General features: G+C 39.3%; 1 protein-coding gene across 3 annotated transcripts in view; it reads right to left on the bottom strand.

Annotated features, from left to right (window-relative positions):
• Window positions 1-24,041, bottom strand: part of TTC39B (tetratricopeptide repeat domain 39B) — a 140,909-nt gene that overhangs the window by 67,920 nt on the left and 48,948 nt on the right. The window contains exon 1 of one of the 3 annotated variants that reach the window (XM_005581692.5): window positions 13,241-13,527. The exons of the other annotated variants lie outside the window; for them this stretch is intronic. The gene's annotated coding sequence lies outside the window, so the exon portion shown is untranslated. Of the gene's footprint in view, window positions 1-13,240; window positions 13,528-24,041 lie in introns of those variants that run through there. 3 annotated transcript variants of the gene reach the window in all.

The raw sequence follows: 24,041 nt of genomic DNA, 5'->3' as shown, positions 1-24,041 counted from the left end.
TGATGAAACGCCATCTCCACTAAAAATACAAAAATCAGTGGGGCATGGTGGTGCATGCCTGTAGTCCCAGGTACTTGGGAGGCTGAGGCCGAAGAATTACTTCAACCCAGGGGGCAGAGGTTGCAGTGAGCCAAGATCATGCCACTGTATTCTAGCCTGGGCAACAAAGCAAGACTCCATCTCAAAAAAGAAAAGAATCAACAAACTGAAAAGTCAGTTCTTCAAAAGGATAAACCAATTGGCAGACCATTAGCTAGACTAACCAAGAAAATGAAAGAGAAGATTCAAATAAGCATAATCAGAAATGATAAAGGTGATATTACAACCAATACCACAGAAATACAAATAATCATAAGAGAGTCCTATGAACTCCTTCACGTACACAAACTAGAAAACCTAGAGGAAATGGATAAATTCCTGAAAACATACAAACTCCCAAGATTGAAACAGAAGGAAAAAGAAATCCCAAGCAGACCAATAATAAGTAATGAAATTAAACCAGTAATAAAAAATCTACTGGGGAAAAAAAAAAAAAAAAAAAAAAAGCAGCTCAGGACCAGATGCATTCACATTCAAATTTTACCAGACATATAAAGACAAGCTACTACCAATCTTACTGAAACTATTACAAAAAATTTGAGGAGGTGCAGTCACTCCATAACACCTTCTATGAATCCAGTATCACCCTGATACTAAAATCAGACGACACAACAAAAACAGAAAACTACCAACCAATATCCCTGATGAACACAGATGCAAAAATCCTCCACAAAATACTAGAAAACTGAATCCAACATACATCAAAAATATAATTCACCACAATCAAGTGAGCTTTATTCCAGGTATGCAAGGATGGTTCAACATACGCCATATGTGACAAACCCACAGCCAACATCATATTGAATTGGGAAATGTTGAAAGCATTTCCCCTAAGGATGGAAAAAAATGAGGACACCCACTTTCACCACTTTTATTCAACATAATACTGGAAGTCCAAGCCAAAGGAATGAGACAAGAGAAAGATATAAAAGGCATCCAAATTGGAAAAAAAGAAGTCAAATTATCTTTTTTCATTGATGACATAATCATACACCTAGAAAGCCCCAAAGACTCCTCCCAAAAGACAGAAAACCCCGAAGACTCCTCCAAAAGACTCCTAGACTTGATAAACAACTTCAGTAAAGTCAAGATACAAAATCAACGCACAAAAATCAGTAGCATTTCTATATACCAATTTTATCAAGCTGAGAACCAAATCAAGAACTGAATCCCATTTATGTTAGCCACAACAAAAATCCTAGGAATACATTTAACCAAGGAGGTAAAAGATCTCTACAAGGAGAATGACAAAACACTGATGAAAGAAATCACAGATCATACAAACAAATGGAAAAACGTCCCATGCACATGGACTGGAAGAATCAGTATCATTAAAACGACCATATTGGCTGGGCATGGTGGCTCATACCTGTAATCCCAGCACTTTGGGAGGCCGAGACAGGCTGATTACTTGATCTCAGAAGTTTAAGACCAGCCTGGGCAACACGGCAAAACTCTGTCTCTACAAAAAAATACGAAAATTATCTGAGCATGGTATCACATGCCTACAGTCCTAGCAACTAAGGAGGCTTAAGTGGAAGGATCACTTGAGTCTGGGAGGCATAGGTTGCAGTGAGCCAAGATCACACCACTGCACTCAGCCCAGGTGACAGAGTGAGACCCTGTCTCAAAAATAAGAAAGTATTTGCAGACTCTGCCTCCGACAAAAGACTAACATCCAGAATCTATAAGGAACTCAAACAACTCAATAGGAAAGAAACAACCAACCCCATTAAAAACTGGGCAAAAAGGCCTGAACAGATATTTATCAAATAAAGTAATACAAGAGGCCAACAAACACGTAAAAAAAAAAAATGCTCAACATCACTAATCATCAGAGAAACACAAATTATAACCACAATGAGATATCATCTTATACCAGTCAGAATGGCTATTGTTAAAAAATCAAAACACAACAGATGTTGGATTACCTGTGGAGAAAGGGGAACACTTGTACACTGTTGGTGGGAACAGACGTTGCTTCAACCTCTATAGAAAACAGTATGAAGATATCTCAAGAAGCTAAAAATAGCACTACCATTCAAGACAGCAATCCCACTACGTGGTATCTACCCAAAGGAAAAGAAATCTTTATATAAAAAAGACACCTGCACTCATACATTTATCACAGCACTATTCACAACAGCAAAGCCATGGAATGAACCTAGGTGTCCATTAATGGTTGAATGGATAAAGAAAATGTGGAATATATACACAATAGAATACTATGTAGCCACAAAAAGGAATGAAATCATCTTTGCAGCAACTTGAATGGCGCTAGAAGCCATTATCCTAGGTGAACTAAGTCAGAAGCAGAAAATCAAATACCACCGGTTCTCACTTCTGAAAGCTAAACAATAGGTACACATGCAAATAAAGATGGAAATAACAGACACTTGGCACTCCAAAAAAGGGGAGGGAGGATGGAGGTAAAGTTTGAAAAATTACCTTTTAGATACAATGTTCAATATTTGGGTGGTGAGTACAGTAGAAGCTCAATCCCCACCATCATGCAATATACCCATGTAACAGACATGCACATGTACCTTCAAATCTAAAACTTTAAAAATAAAAAATGGTATCCACTAGAATTATGAAATGCAGGACTCTGACACACCACTGGAAATCTATTGCCTAATATTATTGGCTACATAAAAAACATTTGTCTTTCTTACTAAAAAAAAAAACTGCTTGCCAGACCAAATTCTACACAACGATGATTCCTCAAAGAGCTGTTCTCATGGCCAATGATCAGAGGAAAGAGGAGGTGCTGCTGCTGACAATGAGAAAGCAAGAAGAGCCCAAAAATAAAAAGATACTCCCCAAGTATCATTTTACTGCCAACTCCAATCCCATTTTGTCAGGCCTGTCACCAGCGCTTTCAGAATCAAAGGAATATACTTTCAATTTTTTCTCTCCACTCTGGCCCTGTTCCTTAAGAAGGAAAAACTAAACAGCTGAAAAAGGCCAAAGGGCAAGCGCCAACAAGGATATAACTGTTCTATGAAACGAGAAACTGGCGAACTGATAAACTAGATAATCTTCTCCCTAAATAATCTACGCTTAGACTTCTTACAAAGCCTTCCTCAATCAAAACTGTAACCCTTAGTATTATCTGTAGGGTGTGGGTAATCTTTAGAATCTTTGTAGTTTTCTATGGTTTTTTTTTTTTTTTTCAAAAATGATAATGCACTATTTTAACAATCATGAAAAAAGTTAAGCACATATTTTGAGTAATTTAAGTCTATATTCATGAAGGGAATATTCAAATATTAATTTAAGGAAGCACCCTCTGATCATCCCTTTTATATCACACAAAACTCAAAATAGTTCTCCTAAGAAATATGCAAGAACAGTATAATTTATTATTTTTAGCCCTCTCCACATGAAGAACTCAGAATACATCACTACTCAATATGTTTCTCATGTTATTTTAGACCTTTTAGAAGTCTTCCAAGCTTTCACTACTTTAAAAAAGTCAGTTCTTGAATGTGGTTTTTCTAATTTTATCTTTTCTATTTCCTGCATTTGATAACATGCTTCAATAGGTCTACTATTATATTCCTGAATTGCTTTCAAACTTATTACTTTATGCACATTTACCATCTCAATTTGGTCCTTAATGCAGCTACCTTTGCTAAAAATGAACTATGATTCATGCCTTATTGAAGGAATCAGCCCTCACAGGAAGCTAAGAAATGGTGCTCTCACGAGTTCTCTAATATCAGCCTTGTTTCCCATCTTTGGCAGATGAGAAAAAAGCAGCACACAAGGGCCATGTAAATGTGATATTTGCCAAGTGTCCCTTAGCTCTATATGGAAAATGGAGAATGACAAGCTCATTCAAACAGATGGATTCATAACTGTTTGAACAGCTTCTCTCAAAAGGTACTTCCCTTTATCATGTGTTCTACATTTGTATCAGAAACCGGGATTAAAATAGAGAATGCAAGGCAAAAAAAAAATCTCTGCAAAACAATGAAACTGGGAAAGAGAGCAGTGAATGGACCATAATTTAAAAAGATAACGCTCTAAGTGGACAACTTATATTTAGTAAACTAAAATTTAATTTTTATCCATAAACATTTAGGAATGCCATATTCCAGGCATGGTATCAGATGTTGAAACACACAAAATAATAGCATGCCTGCTCTCAAAGATGATACCTGAGTGAGAATAAATTATAAATTCCTGAATCTGAATCCAAAAAATCTAACTGAATAAAAACAGGATAAAAGAGATGTGACTTAACAACATGGTAAAAAGTTGCGAATTATTTTAAATGAATTTATGAACACAACAGAACATGAATACTGATACAACTTAAGTTGTATTAAGAAAACTATAGCATCTAGAATGAGGAAAATAGCATCTTTCCTAAGTTTCTTTTAATTAACTCTTTTTTTTTTTTTTGGAGACAGAGTCTAGTTCTGTTGCCCAGGCTGGGGCGCAGTAGTGGGACCTCAGCACACTGTGACCTCTGCCTCATAGGTTCAAGCAATTCTCCTGTCTCAGCCTCCCAAGTACCTGGGACTACAGGCACACGCCACCACCACGCCTGGCTAATTTTTGTATTTTTAGTAGAAACAGGGTTTCATGACATTGGTCAGGCTGGTCTCGAACTCGTGACCTCAGGTGATCCACCTGCCTCGACCTCCCAAAGTGCTGGGATTACAGGCATGAGCCACCGCACCCAGCCTAATTAACTCTGACTTAAAAATATAATTATCTCTTAATCAAGAGTACAAACTTCATAAAGGCAGGATTGTATCGCAGCACCTAGTACAGTGTCTTCCAGGTAATGATCTTCAATAACACTGTGCTGGTTGACTGAATAAATAAAGGAGCAAATGAAGGATAACATCATTCTCCTCTAGTCAGACCAGTCACACCTGGCCTACCTGATATTCTAGACATACTCTTTTAAGAATATCAACAACAGGAAATGCAGGCCAGGCACGGTGGCTCATGTCTGTAATCCCAGCACTTTGGGAGGCCAAGGCAGGCAGATCACTTGAATCCAGGAGTTTGAGACCAGCCTGGGCAACATAGGGAGACCCCATCTCTACAAAAAATACGAAAAATTAGCCAGGCATGGTAGTGCATGCCTATAGTCCCAGCTACTCCGGCAGCTGAAGCAGGAGGATTGCTTGAGACAGGGAGGTTGACTGAGGCTGCAGTGAGCTATGATCACATCACTACACTCCAACCTGGGTGACAGAGGAAGACCCTATCTCAAAAAAAAAAAAAAGAAAGAAAGAAAGAAGAATTGGAAGACAGCAGAGAAAAAGAAAGGAATACGAAAGCTTCATTCACTAGAAAGATTTTGGTTCACCTTCTAGACCACCTTCTCTGGAGCAAAATCCTACTCTCAAATGACTCAGAAAATACATAATAATATGTATACATAGAGTAATAAAACAAATATGGCAAAATGTTAAAACTGAATTAAGGGCATTCAGAAGTTCTCTGTTACTCTTGCCCTTTTTCTGTAAGTTTGGAATTATCACAAAATTAAAAGTTTTTTTAAAAGACAGCTTATTGGCATGATGATCCTCTAACAAAGGGCAGAGACAGGGATTAAATGTGAGTGGCAAGTGGATCTCAGCAACCTGTGGGCCAACCAACACCAGTGGAGAATGCCAAGTCCTTGGGCCATAGGCACACCAACAGTCCAGAAATCCTTTGGTGGCAGACGCAGCAAGGAGAGAGGCCAATGCAGAGACAACAGGATGGGGCCCTCTACCAGGTAGCAGTCCCCAGACAGAAGCCATCCCTACACCACCTCTTCCTGCACCCAATGTCATGTCAGAAGGAGGAGAGAGAGGGGAAACCTTTTAAGAAGGTAGATATAAGACCGATACATAGTTTAAGTTTTTACTTAACTAGGCATTTACCCCTCCCACATCTCTCAGAAAACCTGAGTCACTCCAAAAGAGACTGCTGGAAATTTGAACAGATGATGTAATTTTTAACTGACCACTTAATGTGCTTTTCAGTCCTCAATGGGGATTAAAGTTCCAGAGCAAAGAAGAACAGCTGAAAAAAATAAAAGTACATTTTCATATAAAATACAAAGCATGATTCAGACCCTACTCATTGAGGGGCAGAACAAGATGGCAGAATATAAGGCTCCACTGATCATCGCCCCTGCAAGGAGACCAATTTAACAACTGTCTACAGATAAAAGCACTTTCGTAAGAACCAAAAATCAGGTGAGCACTCGTAGTACCTGGCTTTAACTTCATATCGAAGACGCTACTCACTAAGAAAATGGAAGGCAGGCTGGGTACGGTGCCTCACACCTGTAATCCCCAGGGTTTTGGGAGGCTGAGACAGGAGGATCACTTGAGCCCAGGACTTCCAGACCAGCCTGGGCAATATAGCAATACCCCATCTCTACAAAAAAAATAAAAAATTAGATGTATGTAGTGGCATACACCTACAGCCTTAGCTACTTGGGAGGCTGAGAGGACAGCCTGAGCCCAGGAGTTCAAAGCTGCAGTGAGCAGCACTGTGCAGTGCGCTGTCGCCCAGGCTGGAGTCTCTAAAAACATTTTTTTTTTCCATTTAAAAAAATTTTTATAAAGAAAATGGAAGGTAGTGCTTGCTATCTCTTTCAGCAAAAGAAACTACTCCAACAGCTGCTGTTTTCCTGGCCCACAGTCATAGCAAATTACTGACCAAGTTGGAAACTCAGAACCAGAGCCTGTATCTTTTCAAATTCTTTCCTTAGGCAAGCAAATCACACTCCTTCACATTATTTAAAACAAACAGCAATGGAATGTTGGACTGACAAGAGAGAGGCACAGCTCCTGTTTCATTTTGCTAGTTTTCTTTGCTGGTTTTTTAAATTAAAAACAAACAAAAATCCTTTTCCTGTTGGAGGATTCTCTTATTTCTGACCGAAAACTTCTTACCTAATCTATGAATTATCCTTTCTCACCACATGACTGGAGGGTGATTTAGGAGAAGACATGCTGGGACACACAGCAGACCACTGTGTTCCTGTCCTAGGTATGCCAGTCCCTGGCAGGCAGTGTGGCTTTGCGCCACTCCCTCACTTCCATGGGCCTCAGTGTCCCCATCCGCAAAAGCAAAGCAGCAATAACAACACCTGCCCTATCTCCCTCCCAGGGATACCACAAGGAAAGAACGTGCTCCATTTTGTAAAATCACTTTTTAAACTGAAACATCACATCAATGTAAGGGAATGAAGTTGCTGATGTTATTAGAGGAGTTATACAGGAGTATAGTGGTGCTGATGTTATTAGAGGAGTTATACAGGAGTATAGTGGTGCTGATGTTATTAGAGGAGTTATGGGAGCCAAGAACTTCCCATTAGACAGACCATTATATTCCTGCTATTCAGCAGTTCTGCTTAATGCTTCCTGCAGTCATGGGGCAGACGCCACTGAGGCAGCATGTGCCATTTGCATTGCATCCCTCCACGTTGGAATGAGATATTTTCAGATGTAGAGCATATACAGGTTTTCAGTGGGACACTGAATGGGGCGGACATTGCCTTTTCTTTTAAAAGATCACCACCTAAAACAAAGAGTAACAAAGTTTTTCTAAAGGTAATTCTAACAAGTTTTCCTTTTATTTGCCTCATGACCCATGAGAGGAAGAAAAAAAATAAAGGCTTCCGAAAAGTCATTTTCTCAGGCTAAATAGTATGTTTCTTCTCTGGGTTCTTTGGTTGGAGTTTACAACTCATAGTATAATTATTGGTCTACTTTTCAATTACAGTGAGTAGCTTATGAGCTTCTTAAGGACAGGAACTGTTTCTTAATCCAGAGATGTTCAATGACTGCTTGATGAATGAATGACATTCTTCCTGATACAATTATCCCCTTGCATCAAATACAGTCTTCCTACTTGGCATTTTATGTCACATATGTAGATCATGAAAAGTACTCATGAATATTTCATCACAGAAACCTTCATTCACAAACAAGCAGCTTTCAGTAAATGTAAGGGCTCTCCCCACAAACATCTATTAGTAGGAAAAACAAACAAAACTGAAGAAGGAGCATATAAATACTCAAGTAATTAAACTCTAGAGTTTTTCTTTAGTTCTTCAATATGTGGCTGTTTCCATAGTTGATATGCTGTATTTATTCAGCCTGTGGTATCAAGCAGGCATATGAAATGGTTTTGCTATACAGGGATGCTATTACTTTAAAAAATAAAAACAAAAACACTTAAGCTAATGTTAAGGAGGGGTGATGGTAAATAAACGCTATATATTGGGTCCTGGTTTGCTGGATTGAAGGGCTCAAATTCTGTCCCAACTACTAACTAAGAAAGCAATGACTACAGCCCCAAACTACAAGAGAAGTTCAAGTCTTGGTTTCATACTTTCCTGCTTTCTAAATTACAGCCACCTATAATGACTCGAAATAAAATATTCTATAACCCATTAATCTAAAATGATCACCAAAGAAATCCATTCATACCACTTGGTCACTAAAGACTTTCCACACCTGTAGACTGATAAAACATCAAAAGAAAAGTAAACCATGCATGAAATTCACATGAAACTCGTGTTGTTTGGTCTTCTGCAATTACCACCTAAGACTCTCTGGCAAAGTCAGAGAACTTGGGTAGAATGGCACTGTTAAGTCATTTCTTACCGAAATAAATCACCAGGCCAGGCGCGGTGGCTCACGCCTATAATCCCAGCACTTTGGGAGGCCAAGGCAGGCAAGATCACCTGAGGTCAGGAGTTCGAGACCAGCCTGACCAATATGGAGAAACCCCGTGTCTACTAAAAATACAAAATTAGCTGGGTGTGGTGGTGCATGCCTGTAATCCCAGCTACTAGGGAGGCTGAGGCAGGAGAATCGCTTGAACCTGGGAGGCAGAGGTTGCGGTGAGCCAAGATCACGCCATTGTACTCCAGCCTGGGCAACAAGAGCAAAACTCCATTTCAAAAATAAAAAAACAAATAAATAAATAAATAAATCACCAGAGTCACGTAACATTTTGGTTAACGTCTTGATGTTAGTCTGCAGAGGGGTCTCTAATACCCACAGGCCTGTCTTGTCTAACTTGTTTATCATGTCTTCAGTGAGGACACAGTAAATATTCTAACTATATATGTTGATGACACAGCCCCAGGATAAATAGTTCATATCATGGTCACCAGAGTCAAGATTCAAATAATCTTGAAAAGAATACAGTCATCCCTTGGTCTACACAAGAGATTGGTTCCAGGACCCCTGAGGATACCAAAATCCAGATGCACAAGTCCTTTATATAAAATGGCATAGTATTTGCATATAACCTATGCACATCCTCCCATATACTTTAAATCATCTTTAGATTACTTATAATATCTAACACAATGTAAATGCTATGTTTTATTGGATTATATTGTTTTTATATGTATTATTTTTAATTGTTGTATTGTTATTTTTTCAAATATTTTCCATCCACAGTCAGTTGAATTCTCAGATGCGGAGCCCACAACATAAAAGGCTGACTGTAATTCTAAGAAGAACTCAAGGAGAATAAAACTGTTACAAGCAAAATAACAATAATCCAAGTACAAGATGAGGAGATTTACCTTAACAAAAATTCAAATCTAACTCTTGGGGTTTTAGTTGAGAAGTTTAAGGTGTGTGACTTAGCTGGAAATAGAGAGAAGGACAGAGACCAGTAATTCGGCAAATGTGATAGATTATAAATGGCCACAAATTCTTTGTCACTCTTTCTGTCAAGAAGTGAGGTCTACGGCCCCACTCCTTGAATCAAGGTAGTCTCTGTGACTACTTGACCAATACAATACTGTGTTAGTTTGGGGTCCAAATCTTAAAGACTAGCAGTTGCTACTCCTTGTCATTTGGAATACTAAAGCTTAGAACCACATTGCCATGCTGTGAGGAAGCTCAAGCAACAACATGGAGGAGAACAAAGCCCCTGACCAACAGTTCTAGCTAAATTCCCAGCTGACAACCAATACTAACTGGCCAGCCAGGTAAGTGAGCCATCATAGCAATGGCTCCTTCAGCTCCAGCTGAGCCACTCCAGGTGATTCCAAGTTGGCAGAAATGAGTCATTTCCTCTGAGACCTGCATAAACAGCACATTCATAAGCAAATAAATGATTGTTATTGTTTTAAGTCTACTAAGCTCTGTGGTGATTTGTTACACAGCTATTGATATGTAACACAGGAAACATTAACAGAAGAACAACATTACTGCATCATGAGAAAAAAATGACCCATTTGCACTTTTGGCTGACCAGACTAAATTAGAAATAGTGTCCAGTTTTGGTTGTAACCATCTAGAAACTATGACAGGTCAAATGCAAAGAGATCAGAATGGAGAGAAGCATGAAATATGTCACAGGAGGAAGAAGTGACATAACTGAGGACATGTCTTGGATATACAAAGACCCACCAGGGACTGGTAGGGAGAACATTTTACGTATTTGAAAGACTACTTTGTAAACACACAAGAGTGGTTTTATCTTAAGATCAGTGGGTAGGAGGCTGTAGAGAGGCAAAGTTCATCTTCGATAAGGAAGACTTCATTCTAAGGAAGAACATTCTAACAGTCTTTCAGAAAGGAAATGGACAAATGGTCTTTAGAACAAGATGTGCTATAATCTCTCTCCTGAAAAGTTACTCCCTACCCTCAGTTTTCAAATCTGCAAGAATTCCAACTCATTACAGGAGACAAGTGCTGTGTACAACTCTGAACATGCCAACCCTATAGGGAATTGCTCATGTGGGTGAACAGCATTCTGGACCTAAAATTCAAGAAACCCTTGATTTTTCCATTAGCATTCCTCTTCTAGGATGTATGTTTTCCATGTTCCTTAACTGGCCTGCCACTGAAGCATAATCTGCCCATAAGCGCAGTCCTGAACTTTCTAAAGTGAACCAAAGACAAGTGTATATGTGCTGTTAACAAGTAGAAAGCAAGTGCAAAATGTTAGGAAGACCTCTGGGCATGAGGCAAAAAAACTAAGCATTTTCCTGTTTCATGACAGCATGATATTTAGGAGTATACTGTGGCTTTAGGAGAAAAAAGAAGAAAAAGGAAAAAAAGGGGGGGGGGGGGAGAGGCTCCCTCAACCAAGCTATGACTAAGGGACATAATCCAACAACTTCAAGGAGCACAGACTTGCCAACTTTTAGCATGATGGAGTTACAATCAGCATTCTGAGTGACCCTAGGCAACTGAGTTAGCCTTTGTGCACCTCGTTTTCCTCATTTGGAAAATGCAAGCATTAAGGTCAATCGACATGGTTGCTGTTGAAGATTTTTTTAAAAGTCAAAAACAGATTTACCATGGGTACTGGGCCTGGCATAGAAGACATTTTAAAAATAATCTAGTTTGTTTCTTCTCTGGTAAAATACGAAATTGATGACAGGACATTCTAACATAGCCAATTTCCCTTCCTTTCCCACTAAGACTCTGAGCTCCTCCAAAGCAGAACCATTTCTTACTGACCTGCACTCGACACTTACTATAGCACTGACCACAAGCTTGCTGAACCAATTAACTCATTTCCAACATCTTTCCAGCTTAAGCATTCTAGGGATCTGTAGCTTCAGATCGGGGGCAGAACTAGTTGCAAGTATTTATATGTCCTATATGTTTGGCCACAAAGTGCTTACACTTCTAGAGGTGAAAAATTAACACAATTTTAATGAAATAAGGTAATCAGTTTTTTAATGTCTTCTTCATCTGCTAAAAATATCTGCTCCATGAGGGCAGATACAATATTTTGTTCAGCATCATATCCCCAGAGCCTGGCAAGAGCTTCGTAACAGATGTAAACATTTTTGAATGAATGAATGAATGAATGAGTGAATGAATGAATGAATGAATGAAATGAATGAACAAATATAAGATCTTTGCAAGTCTAAGTAAGGCAGAATTTCCTAATTTTAGCAATCCTTCCTAATTAAATTCAAAGTTGCTGCATTTAGGTATGACAAAATGTTTAAAAATAAAAACAGCAGATGTTTGATCTCTGGGTGGTAGAGAAAATTTCTTTTTTTAAATCCTTGATTTATTTTACCCTGCAGGAAGTCAACCAAAATACTGGCACCCAAAAAGCTCATATAATATGTCAGCCTAAGTCAAACATATTCTGCATCTACAAAGATGACTGGTACCAGTTGGTGTTTAAAAGTATTTTGACTACTGATCTCTGAACATATCAACTTTTAAAAATCATTTCAGCTAATGTAATTTTAAGATAAAGGAACAAAATCAGTAGCCAAATTATATGAATCCGTTCACTAAAATAATATGACTTTTATTTAACAAAGACAAATCAGGAACATATGGGGGTTATAGTGAGAATCGAAAATTAACCTGTCTTTAGAGAATGCTCAAAACTCACTCCCTAATTCAGCAAGGATACAACTGTAGCGTCCAGGAAATTCCAAAGGGGGAAAATGGGACACGATGACTAAGGACAGATGTTTAGACTTCAGGGTCTGCGTCACAAAAAAAAAAAAAAAAAACCCAGCATTGATTCTGATGCACAATTTTAAAAGGTGGCCATACAAAGGTCACTTTTTGGTGGCTCACATTTACTGTAATCTGCTACAAAGAGACCACTAAAGCCAGCATAGCAAAGTCAGAGGTGAGGGTCTAGGACAATCAACACATGCTATTTCTGAGGACAAGCCACTTTACTAATCTCTAAGGTTCTAATCACCCTAACAAAACAAAGCAAAATCCTATAATGAAACCAGCAGAGGACATAAGACAAACAGTAAATACAAAGTGAACCAGTATCATCCTGCCATTGTTCCGCAGCAGGAGTCTCAGCCACCCAGACGCACACCTTGCAGCAGCAATAAACCAGCCATGGCATCCCGGGAAGACCAGATCCTCTGCAGCAGCAAGTCACACTATTTTCTCCAATTTCAGCACTCACCTTAGGAAGTTTTAAAAAGGTAGGGGGAAGGTTAGAGGGCAAGCCAAGCAGGCTTGACATGAAGCTCTTAAGGAAGACAATGTCATCTAACAAAAACTGCAGGCTCCAGTGAAATTTAACTGGGGTTTAAACAATTTACATAGTCTTCCTTAAATTAAAACCTCATAGATTTAAAGAGAACATTTGAATCATACCCCCAGGAACTGCTAAACAGATACAACATACTCACAGATTTAGAGCAGCTGTAACTTTGGAGGAATGAATACAGTCCCACTATGAAGATGTCTTTCCCTCTCTTCTATCAGATTTTTTTTTTTTTAAGCCAACAAAAAGAAGAGAAAATCCTCAATTTTAAAGCCAACAAAAATCCTCAATTTCTATTTTATTCCTTGGTCTCCAATGAGACTCTCAATTCTCAGGCACAAGCAAAGTAGTTGCCGAGGCAGCTGACAGCATCCCAGGGCTTTCCAGGGCAGAATTTAAGACATGTCAGTTAAAGTGGCAGCTACACTCACTGCCGTAGCGGATGCTTCTGCAGGAAGGGATGCCGGGAGATTTTTTTCCCCCAGTCTCTGCTGCAGCCTAATTCTAATCCATCACTGTTTAATTATCTAGAGAAACAGGCAAGGAAAATACAAATGGCCTGGATTTATAAAAACCACAGAATATTTTCATGTTTTTCATCTAATCCAGGGATTCATCTCCTATCTAAAAAAGGTCAATTAAGAAAAAAAAAATGAATGATCTCTTTTGTCTTAAGGAAAAATGTAGGCTGTTATTGCCGACTTAGACGTAGATTTTATATCATGGACTTTTAAAAAAATACTAGGGGCCGGGCGCGGTGGCTCAAGCCTGTAATCCTAGCACTTTGGGAGGCCGAGGCGGGCGGATCACAAGGTCAGGAGATCGAGACCACAGTGAAACCCCGTCTCTACTAAAAATACAAAAAATTAGCCGGGCGCGGTGGCGGGCGCCTGGAGTCCCAGCTACTCAGGAGGCTGAGGCAGGAGAATGGCGGGAACCCGGGAGGCGGAGCTTGCAGTGAGCCGAGATCGCGCCACTGCACTCCAGCCTGGGCAACAGCGTGAGACTCCGTCTCAAAAAAAAAATAAATAAATAAATAAAAAATAAAAAAATACTAAATAAGAGAAAATTAATTTTTCCCCAAAGTTTTTAGATTAATGCACAAAAGTTAAATTAGCAAAGGGGATTAAACACATATATGACATGACAGTCATACTAACATAGTTGGAAAACTCCACTTTTAAATTAATAATTGATCAACAATATTTGAAGTGGTTTTGATGAAACTTGAAGATAACAGGCAGAGGAAATACTAGTTCAAAGACTCTAAGATAGAACACAGTTCTAAAGTTCAGCTGTACTTTTCTGGTTTAAATAGATAAAAGCTCTCCTGGGGAATAAGGTGGTCGCTGACTTCACAAATTTCTTATCTTGCCTCAAGGGCTCTTGCACATGCTAGAACTGAAACTTCTTAGTATAGGACTCACTAATTTTTCTGATTATAAAAGTAATACCGGGGCCAGGCACGGTGGCTCATGCCTGTAATCCCAGCACTTTGGGAGGCTGAGGCAGGCAGATCACAAGGTCAGGAGTTCCAGATCAGCCTGTCCAATATGCAGAAACCCCATCTCTACTAAAAACACAAAAAGTAGCCAGGTGTGGTGGCATACACCTGTAGTCCCAGCTACTCGGGAGGCTGAGGCACAGAAACCCCATCTCTATTAAAAACACAAAAATTAGCCAGGTGTGGTGGCACACAACTGTAGTCCCAGCTACTCGGGAGGCTGAGGTAGAAGAATCTCTTGAAAATGGGAGGCAGAGATTGCAGTGAGCCAAGATCATGCCACTGCACTCCAGCCTGGATGACAGAGCAAGACTCTATCTAAAAAAAAAAAAAAAAAAAAAAAAGTAATATCAGGTAAAATATTGTGGTATTTCCAAATTATAAAATAGTACATTCCTTGGAAAGGGCTAAAAAACAAAGAAGAAAATTAAAGCCAGCCATAATCTTATAACGCAGAGAGAATCACTCTTAATGTTTTGCAATAATGTACTTCTAGTGTTCTTCCCCTCTGTATATGCATGTACACATACACACACACCCCTCCATATATATATATATATATACACACACCTCATGTGGATGGGACAAGACAGCTAAATGTATCTTTGATACTACTATTTTAAACTACCCTTTTCACACAGAATTATGTTATGATTATTTACCCAAAAATGTACCCTATAGTTAACCACCCATATTTCTAAAAGTTCAAAAGAGCATATGCAATGACAGTCCATTTATATCTGTATGCCTACTATGTGCCAGGCACAGGGGACACGGCAATGAGCGGAGCACACATGGTCCCTGCTCCCCTCCTGCTCTCAGTCCAGTTGGGGAGACAGATATTCACCAAATGACAGCAAATATCATGTGTGCTGTACTACAAAACTACAGATTCTTTAGAAACATGAAAAGACCTGGTGTTGTGAAGGTCAGGCTTTTTCAAGGAAGGAAAAGAGAACTGCAAGCCCAACTGCAAAATTATTCGTAAAGTGCATTCCACACATTCATTTTTCCATCAGTATAAATATCTCTCATCTAATTTTTCTTTTTTCCTTTCAAAATTAAGTCCAGCTTCCAACTACATTTTTGTGAATAATATGTAACATGTAAGAGAATAATTGATCTAATGTGTACAGATCTTAAGTATTTAATCAATTACAACATATCCTTTTAGAAATTACAAAAGGTGGGCCACCCATATGATGTTAAATATCCCTTAAATGGTCAGTTACTGCAGGTTTCTTAGTAATCTCCAACCTAAAATGAAACATGCTCAGAATCTCATGAAGCCTTACGAGATTCTTTTGAGAATACTGGACTCTTATCCTCTGAGATATTGTCAATATCTCTTATGACACTTTGATGAGGATTTTTTTACATGACCCTTTTGGTACAGTCTAAGAGGGGGAAAAAAGTCCAAATCATTTGTGGATAAACTCTGCCTTAAAGAGCGTAACTCCCCAGACTCTTTCATTGTGGGTTGCACATAGTGACCTCCTAAGACTGCAACATGGAAAGGGGATAGAGGTGAGGGGTAAGCCGTGACTTCGCAGTGGAAAAAACCTTACAAACAATATCCCAGCCAGGCAATCAAGGGCAATAACAGTGATAAATCATGTTGATAGTATGTATTCTTGATAGGATATGATGAAAATGACACTTTACCTCTTTGGGCTTCCTCCTTCAAACCCATACATAACCCCAGTCTAAACATGAGAAAAATTCCAGACGAATTCCAACACGTACAAAATTCCTACATAATACCTAATCAGTACTCTTCAAATCTGTCAAGGTCATCAAAAACAAGGAAAGTCTGACAACTGTCACAGCCAAGAGGAGCCTTAGGAGACCTGACAACTAAACATCCAGTGATCTCCTGGATGAGACAGATCCTGTAACAGAAGAAGAAGGATACTGGCCAGGCGCCGTGGCTCATGCCTGTAATCCCAGCACTTTGGGAGGCCAAGGCGGATGGATCACCTGAGACCAGCCTGGCCAACATGGTGAAACCCCGTCTCTACTAAAAATACAAAAAAATTAGCCAGGCATGGTGGCAGGCACCTGTAATCCCAGCTATTTGGGAGGGTGAGGCAGCCACTTGAACCCAGGAGGCAGAGGTTGTAGTGAGCCGAGATCGTACCATTGCACTCCAGCCTGGGTAATAAGAGCGAAACTCCATCTCTCTCTCTCTGTCACACACACAAGACAGGCACGATGGCTCACACCTGTAATCCCAGCACTTTGGGAGGCTGCGGCAGGCAGATCACCTGAGGTCGGGACTTCAAGACCAGCCTGACCAACATGGAGAAAACCCATCTCTACTAATAATACAAAATTAGCCAGCCATGGTGGCTCATGCCTATAATCCCAGCTACTCGGGAGGCTGAGGCAGGAGAATGGCTTGAACCTGGGAGGCGGAGGTTGCAATGAGCCGAGATGACGCCATTGCACTCCAGCCTGGGCAACAAGAGTGAAACTCCATCTCAAAAAAAAAAAAAAAAGGATATTAGGTAAAAACTAAGGAAATCTGAACAAAGTATGGACTTTAGTTAGTGATGTGCATCCAAAATGGTTCATAAACTGTAACAAATGTACCATACTAATGTAAGATACTAATCACAGGGGAAACTAGGTATAGGGTCTGTGGGAACTCCAGTATATTTTCTACTTTTCCGTAAATCTAAAACTGTTCTTACAAAATTGTCTATTAAAAAACCATCTTTCCAAGAGTTACTTAGCTTTTTCTGATCACTAATATATATTCCATAAAAATTCTGAAAATACAAAAAAAGTATATAAAAGGAACTTTTCGAAAATTATAAATACCCTGTAATCTCAACACATGAAATAATCAATCCCAAACATACCATATGTATGTCCTTGCACAGGCTTCATGCATACATACACAGATAAACATACATGCATTGTTCCACCCCACATGCTATTCGATAGGTGCGGTAGTCTGAATAACGGCACCCAAGGTTATCCAGGCCTTAATACCTAGAACCTATGAATGGTACCTTATATGACAAAAGAGACTTTATAGATATTAGGGATCCTGAACAGACTCATTATTGTGGGTTATTTGAGTGTGCCCTAAAGGCAATCACAAATCAAATCTCCTTACAAGAGGGAGGTAGAGAGACACCGCAAAACAGAAGGTGGTGGGACCATGGAAGGAGAGTGATTTGAAGATGCTATGCTGCTGGCTTTGAAGATGCAGGATGTGGCCATGAGCCAATGAATGCAAGGAATGTAGCTCTAGATGCTGGAAAAGGCAAGGAAATGGATTCTCCTCTAGAGCCTCTCAAGGGAGCATGGCCAGGGGACACCTTGGTTTTGACCTAGTGAAACCCATTTCAGACATCTGACCTCCAGAACTGTAAGAGAATAAACCTGTATTATGTGAAAACACCAAGCTTTAATCTGTTATAGCAGCCATAGGAAATTAATATAACGGCCTGACTGACCTGTATTTTTTTTTTTAATTGTCTGCTTATGTCCCTTTGCCAATATTTTCATCAAAGTGTTTTCTTTCTGGATCCGTTTGCAGTGTAACCTTCTTTCATATATGTTCAAAATCTCAGTTCATTATCTTTGAAATGGGTTTATAAGCGTTTTGTCATAACAATCAAAACTATCACTCTTTTTTCCTGTTGGTGCCATGTTTGAAACATACTTCTCTACCCAAAAAAGATAGAATTATTTGCCTTAAATTTGTCTTAATATTTAAACAATAACATCTCCAACTATTGTCCTTTATTACTAAGAACCGTACAAAGCAACACATCCCTGCACATGTGTCCCTCTCCCCTTTGCCCCTGGCCCCGGCCCCTGGCCCCTGGCCACTGTCAACATTGAGACTTGACTGGAGAAAAAATGTGGACTCCAGACTTCTTGGACACTCCCATTCCATACCCATACCCCCTATGTCAAGTCTGTCCCCCTAAAATAGCTTAATGCCTGATGTAAAGGATGTGTTCAGTAAAGGCTTTTTAAACCTGGAGTGTCTATAAATTCATAAAACTAGCATTAAAAAAAAAAAAAAATGCCATGCAGGCATCCTTTCCTTCCTTTTCCCTGTTTTGATGCGGCAGGTCTCAGAACTGGAAAATGAGCAAGGATAACACTCACTTTTATTTCTTAGATATTTGTTAGGTTTTTTAATAAATGTATTCTTTTTGTAACTCTTTATAAAGTATTTTTATAGTTTAAGGGAGCCATTGTGAGACTGTATGAAATAGCTATATCAAAATGTGTTGTATCTTGAAAAAAATAATGCTTTTACAAAAACAGCAGTGCTCTTCAATATATTATACGTATATACTATGTTACGTTTGCTTTACACTTTGCAGTTTTACAAAATGCTTTCAAATAAATTATTTTGTAGGTTAAATACATATTACCAAATAATTTTTACTTATATGGGATTCTCTGAAAAGGTATCCTTATATAAGTTACATAACTAAGTTCTGCTGAAAATATAGGACCCATCTACTGTACTGAGACAAAGAGAATGTATTGTTTAAAATATACGTTTTACATAACCAATCACAGGCTTAATTTTCTTACAGTGATTACATAAAATTATTTTAATATAAGCAAGCTACACATTACAGGTATAATTTCTTTCAAAATAGGCTGAAATTTTTAAATGGCAAAGAATCCCTTAAGCCAATGGGAGATCTGACACACAGAACTTTATACACACACACACACACACACACACACACACACACACACAGACTTTTTTTTTTTCCTCCATAAAAGTCAAGTTACTCTTGCAGAAAACTTTCCTAACTACTAAAATAAATAAAAATCAAAAGCTTATAGCTGTATTGCCTACAGGGGAGACCAAAAACTATGCCCACACCTTTGAAAAGGTTAATTCATCAGAGCTATATGGAGTTTTAACATTTTTCATTCTAACTATAACATCCTGCTTACAAGGTAATTTTAAAAGACCCTTGCTGGTATGAATATTTTCATTCTAGACAATAAAAATAAATAACATAGAAATTACTTTATACAGTAATAAAAGTTATATGTAAATCCCCAAATATCTCTTCAGTTTTAGGCAATTTCAGGGTTCTTCCAATTTGTTGGTGGCTATTAAGTCTTCAGACATATAGCATGCATGGTACTGAACTATATATTACTCAAAAATGTACCTAAACCAAATATCACTATGCCTTTGAGGAATTCTATTCTCTGGTCATAGAATAATGTTCTACAACCAGAGACAAAAGGGGGAAAGAGGGAAGAAGGAAACAGAAAGGGGACCAGAAAGACTGATGAATTTTCAGAACACAAGCAATGAAGAAGTTTGGCACATTTCAAAAGACAAAGCTCACAAGTATCTGCTTTTGGGTGTTTTATTAGTCATCTTAGGTTCCTATTTTTATCATGAGGTAGATGAAAAGGGAATGGATGAAGGCGTCAGAAAGAAAAAAAGGATGTCAGGTAAAAGAGGGTAAAAAGTTAACAAAAGGCAATGAGCTCACTGTATCCTTTAAGATTCTGACAGCTCGTTTATACAAACTTCAAGTGAAAAGTGAGTCAGCCCATCAGATAAAAATGGCAATGGAGACACCAACAATTATGGATAGTGTTTACTATGCCCAAACATTTGGACTTTATTTAATTATGTGTGCATTTCAGTTTACGAACACAATCAGCCACAATCATCTTTTTAAAATGTGTATTCCAGAAGATCCCTTAACTAACTATTTGAATAATCACAGCAATTATCATTGTGCCCTATACTCATTAAGAACTCAATGATGGCTAGATTTTTTTTCTTTAATGTACTGCAAATCCTAGCAGTCTACTCTGAGGATCCATCTATATTTTCTTAATAGTATATGCTATGGTTTAATGTTTGTGTCCCTCCAAAATCCATATGTTGAAACCTAACCCCCAAGGTGATGGTATTAAGAGGTGGGGCCTTTGGGAAGTGATAGGGTTCCACCCTTGTAAATGGGATTAGTGCCCTAACAAAAAAGCTTGAGGGAGTCTCTTTGTCCCTTTTTGCTTCTTCCTTTTTTTTTTCTTTCCCCTCCCTCCACTATTTTTGGCTTCCTTCTGCCACATGAGAACAAAAAGAAGGCACCATCTAGGAGGAACGGGCCCTCACCAGACACTCAATCTGCTGCCACTTTACTCTTGGACCTTGCAGCCTACCAAACTGTGAGGAAATAAATTTCCATTGTTTATAAATTACCCAGTCTAATGGATTTTGTTACAGCAGCCCAAATGGACTAAGACAGTATATTAATTTCACACATTCATTTTTCCAACATATATATACTGAGCACCTACTATGTGGCAAGCATGGTGCATAGGTGCCAAGTACACCATGACAAGCAAAGTAGAGCAGACCCATTATTACAGAACTTAAACCTTAAAAAAACAGATGATCAAAAAACAAATAACAATTAACTGCAAAATGAGAAATGGAGTGACAAACACAAACAAGATGCCAAGACAGAAAAATGGGGGAAGAGTAACTACGTTGGTGGAGTCACTGAGAAAGTGGGAGGACACACCACCTGAGAGTGGAGGATGGCCAGCAAAAAGCCCGGAAAAGAGTTAGGGCAAATATGCTCTAATCCGGAGCAGCACGACAAAAAATTGGATAAGGCTTGTGGCTGGAGGGTCATGCATGAGGGCAAGAGTTGCCCTTGATGAGGCAGAAGCAGTATGTGGGAGCCCAACCACCTCAAGCCTTATGAACAAAGGTAGATTGGGGCTTCAACTTTTTTTTTTTTTTTTTTTTTTTTTGGGGGGATGGAGTCTCGCTCTGTCACCCAGGCTGGAGTGCAGTGGCCAGATCTCAGCTCACTGCAAGCTCCGCCTCCCGGGTTTACGCCATTCTCCTGCCTCAGCCTCCCGAGTAGCTGGGACTACAGGCGCCCGCCACCTCGCCCAGCTAGTTTTTTTGTATTTTTAGTAGAGACAGGGTTTCACCGTGTTAGCCAGGATGGTCTCCATCTCCTGACCTCGTGATCCGCCCATCTCGGCCTCCCAAAGTGATGGGATTACAGGCGTCAGCCACCGAGCCGGGCCGGGGCTTCAACTTTAGACATGAAAACTCATGGATGGATTTTTAAGCAAGGAAGTGAAATCATCCCATTTAATTTCTGAAAGGATCACTCGTCCTGATTCACACAAACATACTGTTAAAAAATAAATGAGACAGTTGGAAAAATTTGAGCACTGATAAGTTACTGGATGGATATTATTACATTTTAGGTGTGATAACAGTCTTGTGATATTTTTAAAAAGCAACCTTTGCAAGCTAAAACACAGATAAAATGATGTCATATAAAGCATATAAACTATAGCTCTATATCAATGTTAATTTCCTGATCTTGGTATCTGAATGGTAATTATGAAAAAGATTGTCTTTGTTTTCAGGAAATATATTTTAATATCTTTACAGGTAGAAATAAATTATCATGTCTAGGGTTTGATTCCAAATAATCTGGGGGTAGGATATGGATGAAATAAGATTGGCCTTGAGTTGACAACTATACAAGCTAAGTGATTAGTATATAAGGTTCGGTTTACTATCTTCTTTACTTTCTGTAGATGTTCAAAATTGGTCATATTAAAATTCTTTTTTTTTTTTTTTGAGACAGAGTCATCCTCTATCGCCCAGGCTGGAGTGCAGTGGTGCGATCACAGCTCAACACAGCCTCGATTTCTGTGGCTCAGATGATCCTCTCACCTCAGCCTCCGAAGTAGCTGGAACTACAGGCATGTGCCACCACACCTGGCTAATTTTTTGCATTTTTTGTAGAAAAGCGGTTTTACCATGTTGGTCAGGCTGGTCTCAAACTCTTGGGCTCAAGCAATCCACCTGCTGTGACCTCCCAAAGTGCTGGGATTACAGGCATGAGTCACTGCACCCAGCCCAAATTATCTTATTTTTAAAAATAATTTTAGGCCGAGCATGGTGGCTCATGCCTATAATCCCAGCACTTTAGGAGGCCAAGGCAGGCAGATCATCTGAGATCAGGAGTTCCAGACCAGTCTGACTAAAATGGAGAAACCCCGTCTCTACTAAAAATACAAAATTAGCCGGGTGTGGTGGCAGGTGCCTGTAATCCCAGCTACTCAGGAAGGCTGAGGCAGGAGAATCGCTTGAACCGGAGGTGGAGTTTGCGGTGAGCCCAGATCGTACCACCGTACTCCAGCCTGGGCAACAAGAGCAAAACTCCGTCTCAGAAAAAATAAAGTAAGATAACTTGGGCTGCTGTATGAAGAAGAAGTGGGGTGCAGTTGGAAAAGTGGAGGGAGAGAACAAAAGAAGCAGGAACACACATTAACCACTAGCCAGCTCTTAAAGTAGTCCAAGCAAAATCGTATAGTCACTTAAGCTAATGTAATAGAGTGGAGAGAGAGGAAAGCGAACAGATGGGAAATATATTTTGGAGGTAGAAATCATCAGACTTGGTAATGTGGAAATTAAAAGAAAAGAAAGGAATCAGAGATGTCTCTCCCAAGCTTCTGACTTGAACAAATGGGTGGATGGTGGGTGGAGACATTTACAGAAAAGGCAAAGTTTTCAGATAAACAAAGGAGGTGGATACCAAGAGTTCAGTTTGGGACATAAAAATTAATGTGTTTGTGAAACATCCTAGTGAGTGATCAAAGAAGCAATGATTGGACCTCTTTCCCATTACAACTATCAAAACAGCCAAAGACAGCAGCAGGGAGCAGCAGCCATATCAAGAAGGTTACTTATGGAGGAGGCAAGGAACTCAGTGTAAGAGCAAAGTCCTGGCTTTCAGACACAAGCTAAGCATTGCTACCAGGGTGAGAGGGTCAGAGAGGATACTGAGCCTGCAGCAAGGCAACCACAATCACAAAGGTCCTGCTCATAGGGGTTCACTGGTCATTTACTTTGCACCAACACCACCCCGACCACGACTCAGTCTTCCGTCTCTGCTGGGACCTCCTTGGTAAGATGAGATCACTGGACCAAAGTGTTGCTAAGGAGCTTTCCTTCAGAGGCTTTCCTTCAAGTTATGAAATCTTGTCACTTCTTGTAGTGAAAAGAAGCATTTATAGGATCTATATCTTAAAACATGTACAACACACATTCTCATTCCCCCTATGAACTTATATGAAGAACTTCACAGTGGCAGGTCTAAATACAATAGCAGACCATTAGAGTAGATCTAATAGGACAAAAGAAAATACAAAGAGAAGCAAGCCAAGTGGTAATAAAAACAAGGAAAAAACACCAGGAATGCTGTTTACCTTGAGCTTTTTAAAGAACTTTTATTTCCATTTACTATATCATTGACTCCATGACATACAAATTTTCATCATGGAATATCCCTAACCCCAAGATACATCTTAAAATTGACAGCAACTTTGACTGCCCTAAATCAGTTATGTTCTTAGGGAGAGGATCTGCATTTGCTTCTGT

The sequence above is a fragment of the Macaca fascicularis genome, chromosome 15 (assembly GCF_037993035.2).
Source record: "Macaca fascicularis isolate 582-1 chromosome 15, T2T-MFA8v1.1".
Classification (NCBI taxonomy): Eukaryota; Metazoa; Chordata; class Mammalia; order Primates; family Cercopithecidae; genus Macaca; species Macaca fascicularis.
The sequence above is the reverse complement of the archived record's forward strand: the minus strand, read 5'-3'. Positions and strand labels throughout refer to the sequence as shown.